The sequence below is a fragment of the Anoplolepis gracilipes genome, chromosome 8 (assembly GCF_047496725.1).
Source record: "Anoplolepis gracilipes chromosome 8, ASM4749672v1, whole genome shotgun sequence".
NCBI lineage: Eukaryota > Metazoa > Arthropoda > Insecta > Hymenoptera > Formicidae > Anoplolepis > Anoplolepis gracilipes.
Genome location: NC_132977.1, coordinates 6,866,619 through 6,887,410, shown reverse-complemented (window position 1 = coordinate 6,887,410; position 20,792 = coordinate 6,866,619). Strand labels below are relative to the sequence as shown.

The 20,792-nt window shown below is 35.6% G+C and overlaps 1 protein-coding gene across 6 annotated transcripts in view; it reads right to left on the bottom strand.

Annotated features, from left to right (window-relative positions):
• Antp (homeobox protein H90) overlaps positions 1-20,792 on the bottom strand; it is a 123,401-nt gene that overhangs the window by 76,334 nt on the left and 26,275 nt on the right. For 2 of the 6 annotated variants that reach the window (XM_072898077.1, XM_072898076.1), the window contains one exon: positions 78-777. The exons of 3 other annotated variants lie outside the window; for them this stretch is intronic. The gene's annotated coding sequence lies outside the window, so the exon portion shown is untranslated. The remainder of the gene's footprint in view (positions 1-77; positions 778-20,792) is intronic. One more of the 6 variants, XM_072898078.1, reaches the window with a different exon arrangement.

The window sequence follows — 20,792 nt, the reverse complement described above, 5'->3', positions numbered from 1 at the left end:
CGACACAGTAGCGTTATTTGTCGCAGTAATAATTTATATAAAAAAAAAAAAAAGATAAAGATAAACGTCAAATTTACCTGCAGTTTTTCCATCTGACAATGAATCCCTCCATAGTGGCATATAATTAGCTTAAAAATGTCCGTAGAACGAGAGGAAGAAAGATGAAGAGAAAGATAGTCGTTGTCATCAATCAGAGAGTAATTCACTTTCGCGCCACTTGAAGACGAAGTCGTCTCTTCTTGAGCACCATGGACGGAAACTGTACGGCAGTATTTCTCGAGGGGCGCGTGCCACCGCGTTAAGTTACGAGGCGTTTATGAGCCATAAGCGATTCTACGAGGTAGATAGAGTTACTTAGAGGAGTTATTTCACTACTTTCAAGATGGAGAGAGTGGGACGGGTTAACTTTGACGCGTCTCAGCAGCACCTCCGTTCTACGGATAGATCAGAAGGACCGCCTGCGACTGCCTGATTTACTATGGTGGACCGAGTATTCCTAGGGACCTGCTTTACCCTGCCTGCGGTACGGATAGGATTTTGTGACGGGGGTAAAAGGGGGACGGGCTAGAGCAGGGGATAGAAGATTGTGAGGTGGGGCTTGTGAAGAGCGAGTCTTTGGGGAGAGCTTCCTACTTCAACGTGTCGTCAATGGGTGCGCGCTCGCGTCGTGCTCGTTTTACTATCACTCCCCGCCTAATTACAAAGTTTAAACGACGGAAGTCTTAATTAGGCATGTCGACTCCTATAGTTTGCGTCATCCGTAATTTTGGTTTACTACTGAAAAAAAAAAAAAAAAAATACTTGGAGCAATATTTGGAAATGAGTTTTGCACAAGTACCGTAAATCGTATGCTAACACAAATAAATTTTTGTATTTATATAATTTTTGTATTGTCTCATATCTATAATTTATCTATCTGCATATATATATATATATATATATATATATATATATATGATATATATATGTATATATATATATCATTAATACAAATTATAAATACGAAAATATAAATTATAAATTATATATATATATATATATATATATATATATATATATATATAATTTATAATTTATATTTTCGTATTTATAATTTGTATTAATGATTATTTATAACGATTATTTATATTAATTATGATAAGCACAAAAATAGATAAGATGGGAAATGTTGTGAATAAATCCTTTTTAAAACGGTAAAACGCCCGGTTTGCGCAAGTGATTATCCCTTACTCAGGAAATTGTAACTTCTGACCAGAGTTTACGCTTAAACCATGAAACGACGACCGTACACGCGCAATCGTAAATTCTTGTCTACATTTTCCTGGCATAGCTGCATTTCGCACTGCAATGCAATGCGTGAAACTTGAAGTGCAACATTCCTGCATTTATTTATGTGCGGCATCTCTTGAATCTTTTTTCATGTGCTCGTTCGGAACTATTCGCGAGCATTTTATTTCGGAGCCGTTACAAAATCTATTGTGTACATTTTTCAGTTGTCAAATAATATCAATTTATTATTTTATACTTATAATTTTTGTTCAGGACATTCGCTGATAAAGGATAGAATAGAAGCTTTATTACAAAAATTCGTAGCTTACGCCATATGCATATTTCCAAGTGTTGCATTTCACCGATGGGATTTTCAACTAACCCGCCTTTCAGATTACGGTTGCATGATAGCTATCTACACTACTATAGAGCCTACGCAACAATAGTCCCTGGGGTGCGACCCCATGGTTCAAAAGTATGCGAACGACGCGTAGCATAATCTCCTTTTTTTATTCTTTTTTTTAGTTAGGACTTTTTCACGGACCAGCGGATTTCTTTTGGAAAATTAATAGCGTTTGTGTGCGCTGTTTCCTCCACACACTGACATAACATATGGGGCTTTTTTCGGTCAAACGAATGTAAATGTATGCGACAGTTTATGAAAGGATTTCTTATAAAGTGTTACAGAACATTAATTTAAAAGCTTGACTCGTGGATGAATATTTAATCGTTTGAAAATTCAAGACATAAATAGCAGATATTAGTCAAATATTTAACATGATTCATATAGATTAAATTTATAGAAAATTTTTGACACTAATCAAGTGGCAAATATATAAATATATCATTTTACTGTTCATTTACGCTGCTAAAAAATTCAAATATTTACAATAAAAAGAAAGCACATAAGATAATAAAAAAATAATAATTTAATAATTAATTGATTAACAATTTAATAGGTTAGTTAAATTAAAATATTTCTTGCAATCTTTGCAACATTATTTTATTAAATTCATGATATCGCATAATATTAAAATTACAATTAAAACTTATTAAAATATATTAATAAATATATACTATAGATTGCGTATTAAACGTCGTAAATGGATAATGAATTGCTTTCTCTTTATCTTTACCCACGTTTACATTAGCGATTCGCTTTTGAGGGTCGCTGTCACTAACGTTCGTGGGGGAGTTGTGCGGCAAAGAGGGGATGACAAACGACATCATCGGTTGGCACGGCGCTACGATGGCGAAATCCATAACTGTCATCACTTCTAAACTAGATCTGGGAGAGTTCGGATTGCCTCCCAGTTTCACGTCGACAGGTTGGGAAATTCGTGAAACGTGCTGAGTGATTGAAACGTGCGATTTCACAATACGATTGATAACCAATCTTAGCTTGATGGTGTTCTGATAACGAACGAATAAATGAATGAATCGATTAACCAACTCACGTAGACAGATTTTTTTTTCTTTTATAACTATTAAGGCAATGTAATTTTTAAATCATTTCAATGATAAAACTACTATATTTTTGAGAAAAAATATCTCACTTTATATATAAATTCTTTCAAGAGTAAAAAATAGTGAGTAAAAAATTTATAAATAGCGTTAGTATAGCAATTAAAGACTCTGTCATGCAGGAAATACAAATTGATTCTCAATTCTTCAACAATATGGCGTACAAACACCAGGTAAGAATTGGTTGGCCAAAAGGGTAATGGAACGCGACTGTCTGTACACTCGAAAGAGTGAGGAGGGTACAGTGAAGTGCGACCGCAAGGCCACAACCGCAGTGTGGGAAGTGAAACGAGCCGAGTGGCGTGGCTTTTAATGGAGTGAGGGAAACAACATTAAGTTAAGAGCAAAGCAGGGTATGAGAATTACACGGAAATAACTGTAGCTGCCATACAGAAGCAGCGCGAAGAGGGGTAGAATACGATTCATAAACCAGCAATTACCCTGTTGCCCGTCCACAAAACAGCGTGCGATCTTCAAAATATCGTGCGATTATAATTTCCCGAGTGTTGAAGCCAACAGTTCAAGATGCAAAATATCGCGTAATCCCATTTTACATTTACTTTAATAGAAGAATGATGACATAAGGGGCGTGAAATTTATAATAAGCCGCGATATGTGTATATTTCGCAAAATATTTATTAAATATTCGTCAAAATTTAATTTCCTCTGTTCGTTTTAAAATTGTGAAGAAACACGAAAACACAAATTATTGGTAATATGTTTACCCAAATGTCTAAAATTTCACGAAAACTGTTATATTCGTCATGTATTTCGTCAATGACGAAGATTTTTTTTTTTTTATCTTATTTATGGGAGACATTGTATACGGCTGATAATAAACGGAACTTCTGAGATATTGACGGGACAACGGCTAGGAAGTTCTCGATGTATTACGCGGGGGATGCAATTTATCGAATGATAAATTTCAGGGAGATAGGATCGCGCGGTTAGATTAAACGACGATTCCTCCTCTCTTCTCTTCTTCTCTCGTTCCCACTACCTATTCCATCCACGGACTCCCCAAAGTAGTGAAATTAAATATAGAGGTCGAATTGCAGCTCGGCGTCTGCGGTGATATAAGCTTCTCTACGTCTTCTACTACTTCTTCTTCTTCTATCTTTTTTTCTTCCTCATCCCAACATAAAAGAGTGCTTTTACTATTTCTATCTCTTGGTCGTTCTAGCTATTTTTTTTCTACCCTTATCTGTAATCGCAGTCTTTTCCCTCCATCTTCGGTCTGACAAACACCTCCCTCTTGTATCTGAAAGCTACTGATCTAGCGTCCTTTCGATTCAGATACCGATACTATAGTACGCCGCCGTTGTGCGAAAAGAATGAGAGAAACGAGTTTAGATCTTAAAAAATCGATACGTTTCCTTTAAGCTAATTAAAATAGACAAAGACTATATTTCAGAATAATTGATATAACAATGAGTATTCCAATGTTTCAAAGAAAGGTCTAATTAAAGTCTTGTTAAGGTTAAGGTTTACCCGAGCAAATGGGATCTATTAAATCCGGAGAGGTTTATATTTATTGTCATTGATGTAAATAGTAATACATATTAATAAGAGAGATAATATCTCGTGATTACTTCCGAGAAATAGATATAGAAGTGTTAAAAAAAACTAAGAAACTATATAAAAACACATTAAATATTATATGTAAATTAGTTTAAATGTTATGTAATTATTAAAAAATATACGAAAATATGGTTGCATATTCTGATCAAATCTATCTATTGCATAGATTGTTAAATAAAAATCAAGTAGAGGTTTTTTTTTCAAATATGTATTCGGCTTTATATCCAATCGAATTTTTCTCAGTGATGCTGCGATTCTTTACGAGCAGAACAAAAGTTTGGGAATCCGCGAAGGTGATGGGACAGATAAGGCTAATTCCGGGTATTTCGCACCCCCGCCGCGATACGTTGAAGCGCCGACCGACCATGCCTCGGCAGAGACAAACCCCTTGCTACAGCAGCCCCTATCGAGGGAGTAAAGGGCGGTGGCGGAGGGTAGACGAGTGTGTGGGTGAGTGGAGAGCAGGGCAGAGCAGCAGCGTGCTGCCCGCACCAGGCGCCCCTTCGCATATTTCACCGGGAATTTACGAGCCTCGATACGACAGGGAAATTGCAAGAATGGCGGAGTAATCTATCTCTCCTTGCCTCTATGGGCTCTCTCTTCTTTTCCCAGGTTCCCTTTCCCGAGCGCCCTTCTTCTCGCGCACACACACACACATGTGCAGACACATAGATATATATATATATATATATATATATATATACGACGTTCTCGGCAAAAGAAGAGGAAATATTTCTACTTTTTCCGTATAGATAAAAAGGATTTGTCCTTGCGTTTCGAGTCACCGTTATCTCCTAATTGTATGATCTAAGATAAAGACCGATCTGTTAATTACCGTTAGCCAATTTTCGATCAAAAACCATTATATAACCGGTTTTTCTTATTTTCATTAGTTTTAGGAAAACGAAAGAATTTTGTCCGACGTAAAATTATACGTATTATTAGTAAGTGTACATTTTTAGTAAGGTAATTAATTCAGAATGGATCACATAAATCACAAGGTATACAGAAACAAAACGGGAGCGCTTTAGCCCTCCTATTGCGCAATAATTACACGGAAGACTGCCACGACCATTCATCCGACTTGTTTTATCGCCATTTTCTATCCTCCATCTTTCACCTCACCAGAATGAATAATAGCCGATACGCATGTGCTGCAATTACGGAACATATACCGGATTTATCTGGAAGCACTTGAATCAGACTATTGGGAAGGAGGCAGCGAAAGACAATAAACGGTTCATAAACATTCGGGAGAGAATGAAAGAGAGCTTGGAGTTCATCCATAATGAGTTTACTCGAGAACAAAATTTATCTTAAGCTTCTTTTCAAAGTCTAAACGACAGGCGCGCGATCGAAACTTAATTGAAACATAAAGTTATAACTCGCAGGAAATTGCGCTCCACGCTTGTCCGCTCGCATTTCCTAGTTATGCTCGCCGCGTTGTTTAAACGCAAAAAGAGTCACGACCGACACGTTGCTAGACACGATTATGTGTAATGTACCACGTTTCGTAGAGAGAAGGACACTCGACGAGTCAGCACAGAGAGAGAGAGAGAGAGAGAGAGAGAGAGAGAGAGAGAGAGAGAGAGTAAGTGGAAGCACCATAGGTAACTGTACTTGCTGTACATGGATAATACATATACACGTAGGAAGAGAGAACCCCCTGTGTCACGGCTCGGTGTGCGCACCTATATCCACATAACGTACTGTATCGTACTCGCGGCCGGCGGCCGGTTTAATTTAACACAGCAGCTGTAATCCCATCCATTACGTTCGCGGTAATATACGATCGCTCGAGATTCATAGTCCGTTTTTTCACTAATTAACAGACGGGACAAATCGCTCCACCGATCCGCCCCTCTCCCCGTGTCCCCCTTTCCCTCCCTCCTCCCCCCTTCCCGCCCTCGTGGACTCTTCATTCTCCTCTCGTCCAACGACAAACGCTTTTGTTTCTTCGCGGTCAAATTTACGCACTGTTTCGTATAAATTTGAGTATGTTTTATTCGCGTCGCTAGTTCGTACAAAATCCGTTCGACTGACTCGGATGTCAAATTCCTTGCCTTTACACCCTTGCGGAATCTGAATTATACTGGAAGCAAAAAGCTATTCAATTCGTTGCTACAGCAATCGAATGATGATGACCTAAGTGTAATTTTTCTCGTTGTTGAAATAATTTTTCTTTTCCAGAGCGAGTGTCAAACGGTAATTAAGAACGATCGATCGATCATTCGGCGCAAGCATCGCGATGGCAAGTACAACGTGTCCGAAGTGCCTGGAGTAGTAATAATTCTCCGGTCGATATGGGAGGTGTGACGAGCGTGCCGTGACATCTGCGTGTAAAAACGTTTTAAAAGAGATAATTAACGCGCATTCATCAGTGGCTTTGACCAGTGAATCGAATACAGACGAATCAAAGGACTGCTCGATTAAAATGAATGAAAAAAGAAACGAGGAAAGTATGTACGTGAAGCCGGTTGTATGTACATCGAATAACAAAACAAGCTGCTTTAATTGCTGAAAATTAACTTTTTAATTTATCACACATATAAATTTATAAACATCTCTTAAGATAAATTTGTTCTTTTCTAAGAAGCATGATAATTAAATTGATATATTAAATTAAAATTTATAACTTTGCTAGTGTTGAAAATTAATATTTAAAAATTGTCCATCAATTTATTGTGAAATATAACTTAAAATTTTTTTCATTTAATTAACATAAAGTTTAGAATTATAAAGTATGACATCAGCATATGGTAGAGAGAAGAAAAATGTCGCGTAAAGAAGACAGGTGAGTGTCATGGTAACAGACGAAGGATAAAGGCGGCGGCTAAACGGAGAAGATGAAAACGCGAGAAGCAGAGAGGAAATGGAATGAGTTAAGAGAAGGGAGAGATGTGCCGTGGTAGTTCTCGGTATAATACGAGACGGTCTCTTGAATGTCGCGTCTGCGCATTAGTAGACAGGGGTGAGCGGATTTAATTGGATGGACGCCATCTCGCGATGCTTAATTAACTAATTAATTTCGCACAGGATAAAAACGAAGAGATACCGCTCGTCGGCCTTTAATGACCCTGACGTGCAATCTGCTGCCATCCGCGGCTTATAAAGTTGCGTGTTAAAAAAAAAAAATAAATAAATAAAAGCACACCAAAAAATACAAAGGTATATTTACAAAGTGATAATTCCCATCGATAAATTTCTCGGTTGGCTTATATCGTATCGCTGCCGTAAATTTCAATGTAAACGAGTCAAGTCGTGTGTAGTTGATATGAAATATCCATCTGTTAGATCTGCCATTCATCAACGACTTCGTATAAAGTAGCTCGAATGTCCGCAAGTGTAAATTTCGCATAATTTTCTATCTGCTTCTTGTAATTGTCGCGAGATACACTAGTATTTGTAACTTTTACAATTTATGTACGTTTCGTGTAAATAAATTCATGCCAAAGCATCAGCAATAGGAGAACAAAAAAGACGAACATTATTTCAACAGCTAACGGTACCGAGGATAGCGTAAGGAAAGAAAAAAAAAAAAGATGGTCGAGGTAGACGAGATTTGCATTCCATAAAACATATGTCCACGCCACACGGAATAAGAAAGCTGCTTGCTCAGCACCGACGAAAATACGTACCCGCTTTCGGTGTTAGAAAAACTCTACGGACATAAGGGTTGAGATTGAAATGAAGAAAATGAATATAAAAAGAAGCAAATATTTATTATAATTCGATTAAGGCAAATCTTATTGAAACAAATAAATAAATAAAAAATTCTCGTGACAATAAAAATGATGAAAATTGTAATGATATTATTTTGAATATTTTCAATTTATCGAATTGTCTATTCTGCACAATTTCTTAATCAATAAACAATGGATTAAACAAAACGCGTGTTGTAAAAAATACGTAGCATAACTCCTTCCTAAAATTTTTATTCAAAACATTTGTCAATGGTAGAAGAGATAATCTAGGATCATAAAGTTAAAAAATTTAATTTTGTATGCTAAATAATTAAACATAATAAAATTACATACGTTCTCCGCGCGCGCGCGCGCGCGCAAGTATAACCCGCACATTTAAAATAACGATAAAGAATAAGAACGCGAAGGGATATGAATATATAACGGCAGGTCGGGACTTCGCGATGAAAAAGGTTTATATCGATAAACAGTAAATGAGGGCGCGCGTATACTTAACTTGAGTTATAGGAGTCATTTTCAGATAGATGCTCGAATATTCTCGGCTATGTAAGCATCGAGGGGTACGGAAGGAGACAACGGGCGGAAGACGGGGAGAAGGTAGCGAGCAGATAGTCGAAAAAAGAAAGCGAGGAAAGCGGCAGTGTAGGGAAACAAATCAACTCGTCTGTTGGCTCGTCCCGAGTTTTTAGTGGCGAGGCTCCAAATATTTGCTCTGGTCGTTCGAATGCCTGATTCCGTGCACGGGATGTATGTATATATACCGACAAACGCGGGAGTGTCTAGTGGCATATAGGCAACCTCGCTCGACTTCTCCGACCGATCTTACGGGTCCATGCAGTCGAGCCAACAACCCCACACCATCCTGCCGTTAATATTGTTGCTCGTTCGCGAATGCAACCCCTCGTCTCCCTGCGAATCCTCGCCACCCCCTGCTCTCTGTTCGAGATAGCGGATCTAACCAGCGGCAAAGCCGCTGCCAAGAATAAGCTGGAAACTCGTTCATCACGTCTATTATTATATGAATGCCATAATATCGCTGCTACGTCGTTCTATCGTCACTACATTTTCCTAAATCTCACTCGGTTCCGCCTTTTTTTCCTTCGTACGTCTCTGTCGGCTATTGTCCTTGTCGGAGTTTCTCTTATTCTTTTCTTTGTTATCATATCATCGCAAGAATTGCTAGTAATATCGCGTTATACGATTTGATCCGGTCAAGGAAATCGATTATATAGCACGAATCATACTCAAGATAGTTATCGTCAATTTCCGGCAGTTTTGTCTTTTCAAAGCACAGTATTTTTCAAATATATTACACATTTGCTTATAATTTTTAGACATGCAACTACCCATTCAAGACTTTGTATTTTTTTCTATCATCTTTCTTATTATAATTAGCCGGTAGAGTTGTATACATAACGTAAACTCTGATCTAGAGTTGATATTAATCTAGTGTATCTTATTAATAAACGTCCGCAGCATGCTTTCCTCAGTAGTTATCTAGCAAACGGGAATGAATTATTAAAACATGTATGCAAAGTTATGGAAATATACTCGCGACGACACAGCGCAACGTCTCGCAATTACACTATTATAATGCAAGTTTTCGCGAAAACTGCCATTGATATTAAACTTATTTTTAAAAAATTTTAGTATAACGGCTTTATCATGCAATTACTTCCCTTTCGCGAGGGAAGTTCATAAAATCTTAGCTTATTTTTAGCTGATGCCTGTAAAAATATTCAACGTTAAGAACTTAATACTGTATATATATATATATATACATATAAATTTGTTTTAGTATGCTAACAAATATCAATATATTTATAGTACATTAAAAAGTATATTACGTTTGAAAAAATGAGAGATATTTTATATATTACATAATTAAAAAAAATTTTAATAAAGAAATATTCAAATATTTTATTAGTTTCATATTTATTTAAATAAATTATTTAACAATAATTTATACAAATATCAATAGTAATCTTGTTGCTTGTTGTTTCATTATAAATTAAAAGTGAAAATTATATTATGAGAAAGTAAACAAAATTATTTATTTAAAATTTTATATATTAAAGAAAAAACCTTGTGTATACAGAAATATTTTTAGCCGCCCTAAAGTGAATCAAGTCGCGGTGGCTTTATTTATTCTTTTCACAGCTTTTTAAATTACATTACATTCATAATTTTTTTTAAATGATGAAGGAAAATAATGTTAGCATCAACGAAAGAAGCGAACCTTGACAGAAAGCAAAGAAATAATTAGAGTAAAATGTGACATCTTTTCCGAGGGATACTTTACGTACATCAAAGTGCAATTGACAGTTATCACTTATATTTGACAAGTATGATTTTATACATATACGTGTGTGCGAACAAGTTAAATTGATATTTACCCACAAAGAGTTTGCGATACATGTGTGTGTGTAAATATTAGCGTGACGTTCACGCATTTTCAGTAAAAAAAATTAGCAAAATAATTAGAAGCAATTAAACGTTCAATTACTACTCGATAAGCAATGTTAAAAAAAATAAATAGGAACACTTTATTGATAATACTCTTCACACTTATATATTGCTCATCGTCTAAAAGCAAGTCGGTGATTTCGGCTTCGTTCTCACTAACGGCGAAAGTATATTTATTAACGCTTGGCATCCTGACAGCTACTTCTAGAATGGGCTGTTCGAATACCGAGCGTTTGTCTTTAACAAGTCGACTGATGAACGGTCTGTTTTATGCCGAAATAGACTCGAAGCAACAAGAATTCATCCGTTTCAAAAGTAAAAAGAAAAATTCGTACTTAACAAAACTATTTCGATACCTTATATCGCAACAAGTTATTTTAATAATTATTAATATCATAAAAATTACAAAATATTGTTATTAAAATTTTCAAAATACAAAGCAATATTTTCTCCACATTTTTTGTAAAATTGACATTGTAAAATTGGCATGAAATATTTATCTGAATTGTAAAAAAATGATACATTAGAAAGTATGTATTCTATACTGATTAAATATATATAATAAATATACATGTATATTAAATATGCATCTCGATATGCATGACTTAATAAAGGAATGTTTGGTTTCATTTTGAAAGGTCAAGGAGACAGCTACATAGACGTGATTGCGATCAATCAATGTTGCCCATCAGACAACGATAAAACACAATACGATGTTGCTTTTATAATTGACGTGGAAATCTATCATTCGCATCTCATCGCAATTCATCTCATGCAGCTTAGGCTCTCGATATTGGGAACAATATTTTACATTTGGCTATAGTTTGTATAAAAAATGTATCAATTCTTGGCAAACATGCTCGACTGTATTTATTATTTTTTTTTCTTCGAAAGTTAAGAACAAGATATTCATTAGCGAAAGCATTTATCTCGTCAAGCTTACGTTAGCCTTTATTTTACTAATCATCTTTAACTTTATCGATCTTATTTAGCAAGTTTACAATCATTTACATTGATAGCAATGATAAATATATTCGGGCTAAAAAAAATAGTATATATACAGATAAGTCTCTTATAATAAAAAAATCTTAATAAATTGTATAATTAAAAAATTCGTTATCTCCAACGCGAACCGTGAAACTTTTGAATGCATTTCTATCATTAAATCAGAATTACGTATTGCATAGCAACACATATAAACCTGCGCGTTTTTGCTGACATCGTATTCTCGATATATATGTTGATTGCATAATTTTTAATATTTTCTTTAAAAAATCTTGACAAAAGATAGAAGACTTGTGCAGAGACGAAGGGACGGGGGGATGGGCTACATGATAACACAGACGTACTGATGGCGGAAACGTAAGCGTGAAAGAGGGTGGGAGATTGGTAAGCCCCAAATCCTTGAGCTTAACTAATTCCCGCATGAGTTACGAGCGAGCCGCAGCTAATTCCAAATAAATATTCGGAATACAGATTATGTTAATCGCTGTGTGCATGCAAATTAGATGATTAGGAGGAGATGTACGTACCCTCGATACTAGTGACGCAAGATTCCTTTCATTTTTGAGAAATTTGTTAAGACCTTTTATGTTTAATTTCAATGTCAAATATTAAATATTTTTTTACATGATTTACTTCTGGTTTACATTGTAAAATGTCAAGGGTAGCGTTGATTAATATTATATAAATATAATACTGACGATCATAAAGAAGTCTGCAGAAGGACTTGTGCCTGAATCCAGCATTGTGTAAGCTTGACATTGAATTACTGGCGGAGTCTGGTAGGCACCGGTCGGGAATCTAAGTGGCAAGTAGGTAAGTAACTTGGAAGTTAGGGGGTTATACTCCCTTGCGCATGGCCCCGATACATGCATGATACGCGTAAATGTATACGGAATCCGTGATGTTCGCTGTGTGTGCGTTTTCATGTACAGGTAATGTGGAGTATCTACCTGTGGCCACAGTTTACCTTCGCGGTAAACTCTAGTAGGTGCCTACGGCAGAAACTCTAGTCTAATGCAGAGTAATGTTGATTTATACTCGCATTAGTTTCATTTCACTCCCCCTCACATCCCTCTCTAATATAGCCACCATTTGCCTATATCCTCCATTATATTTTGTTGTGCTTAAAATTCGATTAAATATCGTATGTGCATTCTTGTTTAGAGATAAACATTGGCATAAAATTATAATAATATGAGCTTTTAAATTGTATATATTTATATATTTTACAAATAAATAAACACAAGATCCTTGCAAAAATGTGTACGCATAAGCTGATAATATGCATGGATACTACTGGTATAGCAAATGTAATTTCGATTTTGCGATATAAATACATCAGTTTCACGCTTCGTCCGACAAGATAAATTTTTTTCTTTCATGTGTCCTGCTTTTACATGAATCAACGACCTTTTCCATGTATACGTAACAAGCTTTGGCTAGCAATGTGCACTAGTGAGTTGACATATTGAGAATATGGACAAAAGCTCGTTCTTCTGAAGATGGAAAATTTATTTCGTAGGGAAAGGTAAAAATAGAAGATAAATCGCGAGAACGGAAAATTGAAAACAAAATTGAAAAGGAAGATTACAAACTTATTGAAGCCCATAACTATTATTCTCATAAAAATAACAAATAGTTGATAAAATTAATAAATCTTGTCTCTTTTAATTTTTGATCTCTTTAATATTTTGATTTTTAATGCAACAGAATACTCAGACGATATAGAGAGAAGAATTTAATTGTCATACAATTCCTTACAAAAAAAGCCAACAAATTTGTTCTATAACTGTAAAAAGAAATTATATGTGCTATATTTAATCGTTTGATTTGAAATATTACCAATTATTCAAAGTTATGTTGATAATGTAAATATTCTTGGATGTACGCCGATCAATGTTGTACATATGTTATGCAGACACGCAAACCCTAAATCACGTGTCATAATCAGATTAAACTTTACATATGCAAAATTAGTAAAGGAAATAATGTTGCATGTAATATACCTATTAACAGCGTATAGACACAATTGTTACGTCTTCATAGTGCACATCAAATAATATTTTTTAAGCTTTTCAATATAATTCTCAATTCCAATTAATTTGACTATTTCGTTCTTAAAGGCGTCCTCACAATATTTATTTTATTAATTCCGCATTATTTACTTATGCGAATTTATGTTACGTACAATATAAACGTTAAGGTGGTTCTATGCTATCCGGATCTTAAAAGAATCGGTGGCTCTTCGAAGGACGAAGGGGAATGAAGTAATCCTCGTTATGAAACCGGTACGCATGTACTTGCCGTTCCCACACGTGCACGATCTCCGACATGGAATGCCCCAACGCGTAATTTCTAAATACGTGATTCTATAAATGGAAAAGGATATATATGCATATCTTGTAGCTTAACGTTGCCATTATTCCCAACAATACAGTTAAAATGCGAGACAAAAATTTTTTGAAATATGATTATATTATAAGCATACTCGCAGTGCTGTAATTTTTCACGAATTTCAAGACTGTAAACGTAATTAAGTGGACTACGTGAAGAACAAAAGACAATTTTGCAGTATAATGAACCGCGACATTTGTTACTGTAGCTTGACACATAATATTTTATCGCCAATCTAGTCAATATTCGCTTCCACAAAAGACTTGATATATTACAATGATTCACAGAGCAAAGTTTATATCGTGCCAATGTCGGCACTGGTATTCTATCACGTATTAAAAAAGCGTATAAAAAATTCGGTTCAAAATGACAATCAACAATATAAAATTGTACACACTATTCAACATAACTTTATTCTCCACATTTAAATATATTTCTTATCGTTCTCGTTTCTTTTCTCATTTATCTCTGCCTGATATAACATCAATCGATAGCGAAGTTTCATATATACCTTTCCAAATTAAATTTCCGATTTTTAAAAAATTTGCTACATTACAAAATAACGCATCACTACAATAATTATTATTATCTCATTGTGCAATCATTCATATTTTAGACAATTATTTCTACCGATTGTTATAAACATAATCGATTTCTGCAAGTAATTAAAAAGACGAGCAAGGAGACGTCACATCTTCGGAATCTATATAAATGACATACTGTATACCCGGTATACAGTCACTATCACCTATACATATAGTGATTGCGCGGCATGAAACGGCGCGGCGGGTTTCTGTTAGCGGTGGGTTATGTTCACCTGCCTCGGCGGTCGGGGCCTCGAGCGACCGACGCGACGCGGGGCCCTGTAACCGGCTCGGCAGCATGTCACCCTCTTGCGCGGGTGACTCTATGCCTGGTTCCCCTTTTACTTCGCAGTCTCGTCACGCCGTCCCTCCCTCCCGTGCCCTCCGCCGATCGCAGGCGCGCGGCCTTAGGGCACGTTCACAGCGCTCGGTGACGGCTGACTCTCACCCCGCGATTCTCACGTAATTCCACGCGTGGTTATCGACTGATAAGGGAAATACCTGAATGCAGGTATCTCAACTCTCCGATCAATCCGTTCTCTTTTTCGTTCATCTTCGACGAATGAAAATCGGATAAGTAACGACCTAACGATAATGGCTTTTTATGAATAGACTTTATCGCTGCAACACATCTCGAAAGATTAATATTCGAGATACGTTTTAATAAGCTCATTGATCAATTATGCTGGCGTCTGATGAATAAGTAACGAGTTAATTTCAACAAGAATGTGTCGATATATTAGAATCATTTTTATAGTTACTCAACTCGTTTTAATTCGTCCAATTGTAAGTTTTATTGAAATAAAATATATATATATATATATATATATCGCGAATAAGATAAAGCTCGAATTAAATGTGTCGTAAATCAATTAAACATCAAAGCGCTTCTCTAAATTCCATACAAACATGTTCCGCAAGTTTATATCATTAAATAGAATTTTAATCTCGCGTATTCAACGCGCGCGCTTATTCCTGCTTCACCGGTTTCGTAGAATTCTTACGCAAATATCTGCGCCTCACAAGTCGCGATAATATATACCACAAAGTTAGCCAGCGCGCGGCCTAGAAAACCTTTAGCTAGAATAGGCATCCAGCCTTTCGTCATCGATACTGATTTATGCGCTATGCATTATACCCTATGATTTGCCTTTTGATCCGATAATATAATTGCGCGACATAGGTGAGCCTGTACAACCGCGTGGCAAATAAATAGATTTCACGATAAAAAAATATTTATACGCGAAGAAAATAATAAAAAAATCAATGGAAGATTTTAAATAAATGATAAGGTCTATTTTTTATGCCCACGGAAAACTGCGACGAATTTACGCAAGTGGTTCTGTATAACTTTATTCGTGTCTAGTATATCAATTTGCGCGTACGAAACAGTTATGGTAGGATTCTGTAATGAATATTTCATTATGCGAGAGAAGAATGTATATTAAAGCAAAATATTAAAACCGCCGCGCGGTGACACAAGTTATTAATGTGGGTACGACATACACATACAGTATTACGGAGTTCACAAAGCGTGAAAATCACACGCGTCTTCTTTTTCGCCCGGTAAAACCCCGCGGCACTTCACTTCGTGCGCTTTTTATGTCAACTTGAAAGATCGTGAGTAATCCTGCGAGCCTATGCGGGCCATTTACGCTGAAACATCGTCCGACGTGTTAAATCTGGTAACCCTTGCGGAGCGACGATTTGCGTACGGTAACAACGGACAATGAAAATCGACGCTCGAGGAAAAAGCGCACGTGGAAAACCTGAAATAAATATCGCGCAGAAGAGTGTCATAAAGAAAAAGAAAAAGGGACGACAGGCCATTTCGTAGCATCGAGAAACGGCAGAGAGAGAGAGAGAGACTCATGACCCCACCTTGTCGTCGTGGCACATCCAATACACGAACGACGAAGAAGGAAAAGTATTTTCGGCTAGGCCCGTCCCTTCTCAGCGCGCTCAACTGCGTTCAGGAAAGGAAGGAGTGAGAGAGGAAAAGAGAGAAATCCCATAAGCGGAACTCTTGCGGAGAGTGGTCCCGAAGAACAGAAAGGTGGGCATATGGCGAGCAGGTTCTCACGCGAGGTGAAAGAGACAGACGAGAAGGGGAAGATGGCGGCCGCCAAAGTCGCGCTAACCGGTTGGTCCTTCTCTCTAGATTCCTCTAAGTTCACGACGACGAGATGCTTCGACATTGTAAATCCAGTTTGGACCGAGTATACTGATTATTATTATTTTTTTTTTTTTTTAATTTTTACGCTCGTTATCACGCAATCGTTATTTTCGTGTTGAAAATAAACGCGCGAGAGTTTGTTTGTAAGCTTCGTGGCTGTTTTAATCGAGAGGATTTTGCGCAGTGTTTTATCTGTTTAGGATTTCAAGATTAAACGACTCATCATATGTCAACGAACATATTTGCGATTTGCTCGGATTGTGATTGCTCGCACAATGCGACGGAAATGTCGCTCGTATATCTATTATACGTACAATTTTGCGTACCGCATTATTTTTGCAAGGGTTTTGCAATGCATTTTCGTTCACGTTATGCACTTTGCCGGCGGGGCGATAAATCTGTCACAGCTGTAAACCGGTATTCCAAAATTTATCGACGTTATCACTCGAATGTAATGCCGAAATTGTGCTGCGTCTACTAAACTGAATATATTCGCGTTCATATCCGCAAATACAACGGCCTTTAGATTCCCAAAATCTTCGCGTTGGTCGCGACATCGGGCTTGGCCCACTGCCTCGTCCTTTGCGCCCCGAGAATTCTTAATCCCACAAATACCCCCTAAGCGCTGCATCGTCACGGACCGGGTAAAACCGCTTGCAAAAGCTTTCCTTGCTTTGAGAGCGTAACAAAAACCTCGCACAAGAATGAAAGCGCGAGAGATATGAACGCAACGAAAACGCGAATTTGAGAAAGAGGAAGAGAGAGAGAGAGAGAGAGAGAGAGAGAGAGAGAGAGAGAGAGAGAGAAAGAGAGAGAAATGAAAGGGAGAAGGAGAGAGAGAGAGAGAGAGAGAGAGAGAGAGAGAGAGAGAGAGAGAGAGAGAGAAATAGAAAGAAGAGATCAGTCTGTAAGCTCGCGGTACTTACAGGCGTTGCAGTAGTGGTTCCATTGTGCCATAACGACACAAGTTCCCTCCCTCCCCACTGCTTTCCGGCAACCTTTCTCGGTTGGCCGTTTATAGTCGCGATGCAATCTACGACGCTCCTGTTTGCACACATGCACATGTCACACTGACACCGACGGCATCTGTCGACGCCACTGTTAGACCGATCGACTGCAAATTTGCGTGCAAAATTCCGTTCATTCACACAAACGGAATTTCGTGCAGCTCGAACGGACAACGTTGAAGAGAAACGCCGATCTACTATAATCGAGGAAACGCTAAAAGCCAAGAGCCTTGCCGAGCAGCCATAATGCACTGCGGAGAGACAGAAAGGAATAGGTCAGCAGGAGTCTTCAGCACGCTGACCACTCCCTTTTGATACCTCTCGCTCATCCACTGCACGATCACGCTCGCTTTACACCTATACTGCTGGCTTTACTCCCACTTATGCCTCTCGTTCACCTGCGTGCTCGTTTTCCTTATTTTTTAACGTCGACAACGGAAGTCATATTGATTTCTTATCGTTGTTCGTAAACTCTTTCGCTCACGATTAATGATTAAATTAATATAGTAATAATAATTAAAAGCTCTTTTGTCTCCGTATATTTATGCTCTATGCATATATGTTTGTTCTATAATGATTTATTAATTTTATATCTTATATAAATTTTATAATTCAAAATTTTTTAAATAATATTTCTAGCTTTTTAAATTTTTCCACATGTATGTATATAACAAGTTTAAAATTTGAGATTAATTAGATTTATATCTTTAATATATAATAAAGTGTGTTCTATTTAGAAATTTGCATCGTAAATAATATTCGCATGGAAATTGTATATATAAAAGATTTGTAAATCAATAGACGCAGAAAATATAAATGCGAGGAGAGATAGAATAGCTTTTAATTATTATTACTACATTAATTTAAATTATTGATCAGTGCATTCATGCGTGATTTTACGTGAATTATCAGTTGCATCGTACTTTAATGCGATTGTGATTACGGTTGAATTCATTGTTCTCGACTCTACTCCCAGTTACCCTATGTGATATTCCTCTGAAAATACTTAGTCAATTAGTCGTTAAAAACATACTTTTTTAATCTAGAAAGTGATGTAATCTAGGGGTCCAAGGTTATCTAGAAAAGTTGAGTGTTTAAACATATTTATATATTAACGTCTAATAAATAAAGGAACGAGCTGAATAAAGTGAAATAGGAAATGTTCGATCATAGTTAGATTACGTTATCATACCATATTTTATCATATTTGGTTTAACATTATTGCGGCGTTAATGAATATATGTATAGAATTTAACACGTATAGATTTTAACAGAGATTTGGATTAGATTTGGTTATGTAAATAATAAGAGCTGTCAAAAAAAAGAAAAAAAAAGAGTTTATACCTACATTTTAACATACTTTCTTAAACCCTGAAATATATTTAATCATTTTTCTTCGTAATAATATTAATATTTTATTTCTATTATAAATAATTTATAAATAATAAATGTCTACAACTTAAACAAAGAAAAAGAGAATAATTTTTCCTTGAATATGACAGTTATTTAATTTAAAACATCGTTGTATTTATTTAAAGGTCTTAAATGTTAAAAGAACACATTGCGCCATAATAATATGTATTCTGAAGAATAACAACAAATAAAAGATAACGATAGGAAAACCAGTTTCATTTCTTAAATGCTTAATTAAGCTGGTCCGAAATAGGCATATGTAAATCTGAATGACACGAGCGAAACAAGATAGTTGTTGCGAGAAGAACGATATTAATATATACACGTATGCGTGCACACGTGCGTGTATGAGGCATATATAGGCTGCAAACTGTGTCTTTTACCTCTGAATTCGCACATTTCGATTTATCGTTAACGGCTCTATCACGTACGTGGTCTTCAAACCAGTTTCTCCTTTTATCATGGTCACCGTGAGTAATACGCAACCGAGTAGCAGAGTAATTATTGCAGCGATACTTGTTTGTAGAACGGTTTAAGCGTTCCCTTTATGCTATAATAAGAACTTACTTTTTAAAATTGTAGGTTGCCATAAATAGTAAAAATATTTTAATAACATTTTAATAATATTTGTAAAAATATTTAGAATATCCCAGATTTACCGACTAACCTTTTTTTAGGGCTTCTTCATCAATTTAGAATCGATTTTCTTCCTAATAAAAATATCAAAGGATTCAGATTTATACGAATTAATTTTCAGCAAACAAAAATAAATTTTGAGAAAAGCTTTTCGAAAAATAACCATTGAAATTATAAGCAGATAATAAAACGTTATTTTTTTCATATAATTTCAAATCAATTTTGCTATTGTTTGACATGATTATAATTTAAAAATTAATTATACAGATATTTAATGAAAAAATAAAGAAACTCGTGTAAAAAAAATAATTTTTTTTATCTAAAAATTGATTTTAAATCACAAAATTTATAGATAAAAAATATATTGTTGTTTAGAATATTCTACATAACAAATATTTTTTAATTGTTTCCTCTTGTCATATTGTTTATATACATATATATATATATTCTCTCTCTCTCTCTCTCTCTCTCTCTCTCTCTCACCAACACACACACACACACACACATTTTTCTCTCTCTTTCTTTTTTCGCGAGTATCAATTGTAATCATATTATTCAGAACTTTATAGAATATATTAAATCAAAATATAATTGGAATAATATTTGTAATATCATATATGTTTTGCTAGGTTAAAATTAAAAATTATACATATATAATATACGTATACATATTATCCCACATACATTTTAATATATTAAAACTTACGTATACCAAAACGTATATCAAAAACTTACGTATACCAAGATTTTATATGCACTACATTTGATTGCATAATTCATGATTCTCACAGTAATATATCACTATGCGATCTAATAATTAGCAGACTGTTTCCAAGCAATTGTAGATGCGATACAATATTAATGTACACTAAATGATTAACAGTACAAAATGATATTGCAAATACATAAATGCAATAATATAATATATATATATGAAATTATATTTTGATGTTTAAAATTTGCGCCACTAACATATGACGACCAATAATTTTGTAATCATAATTAAATATGTGTGACAAATATATAAATATAT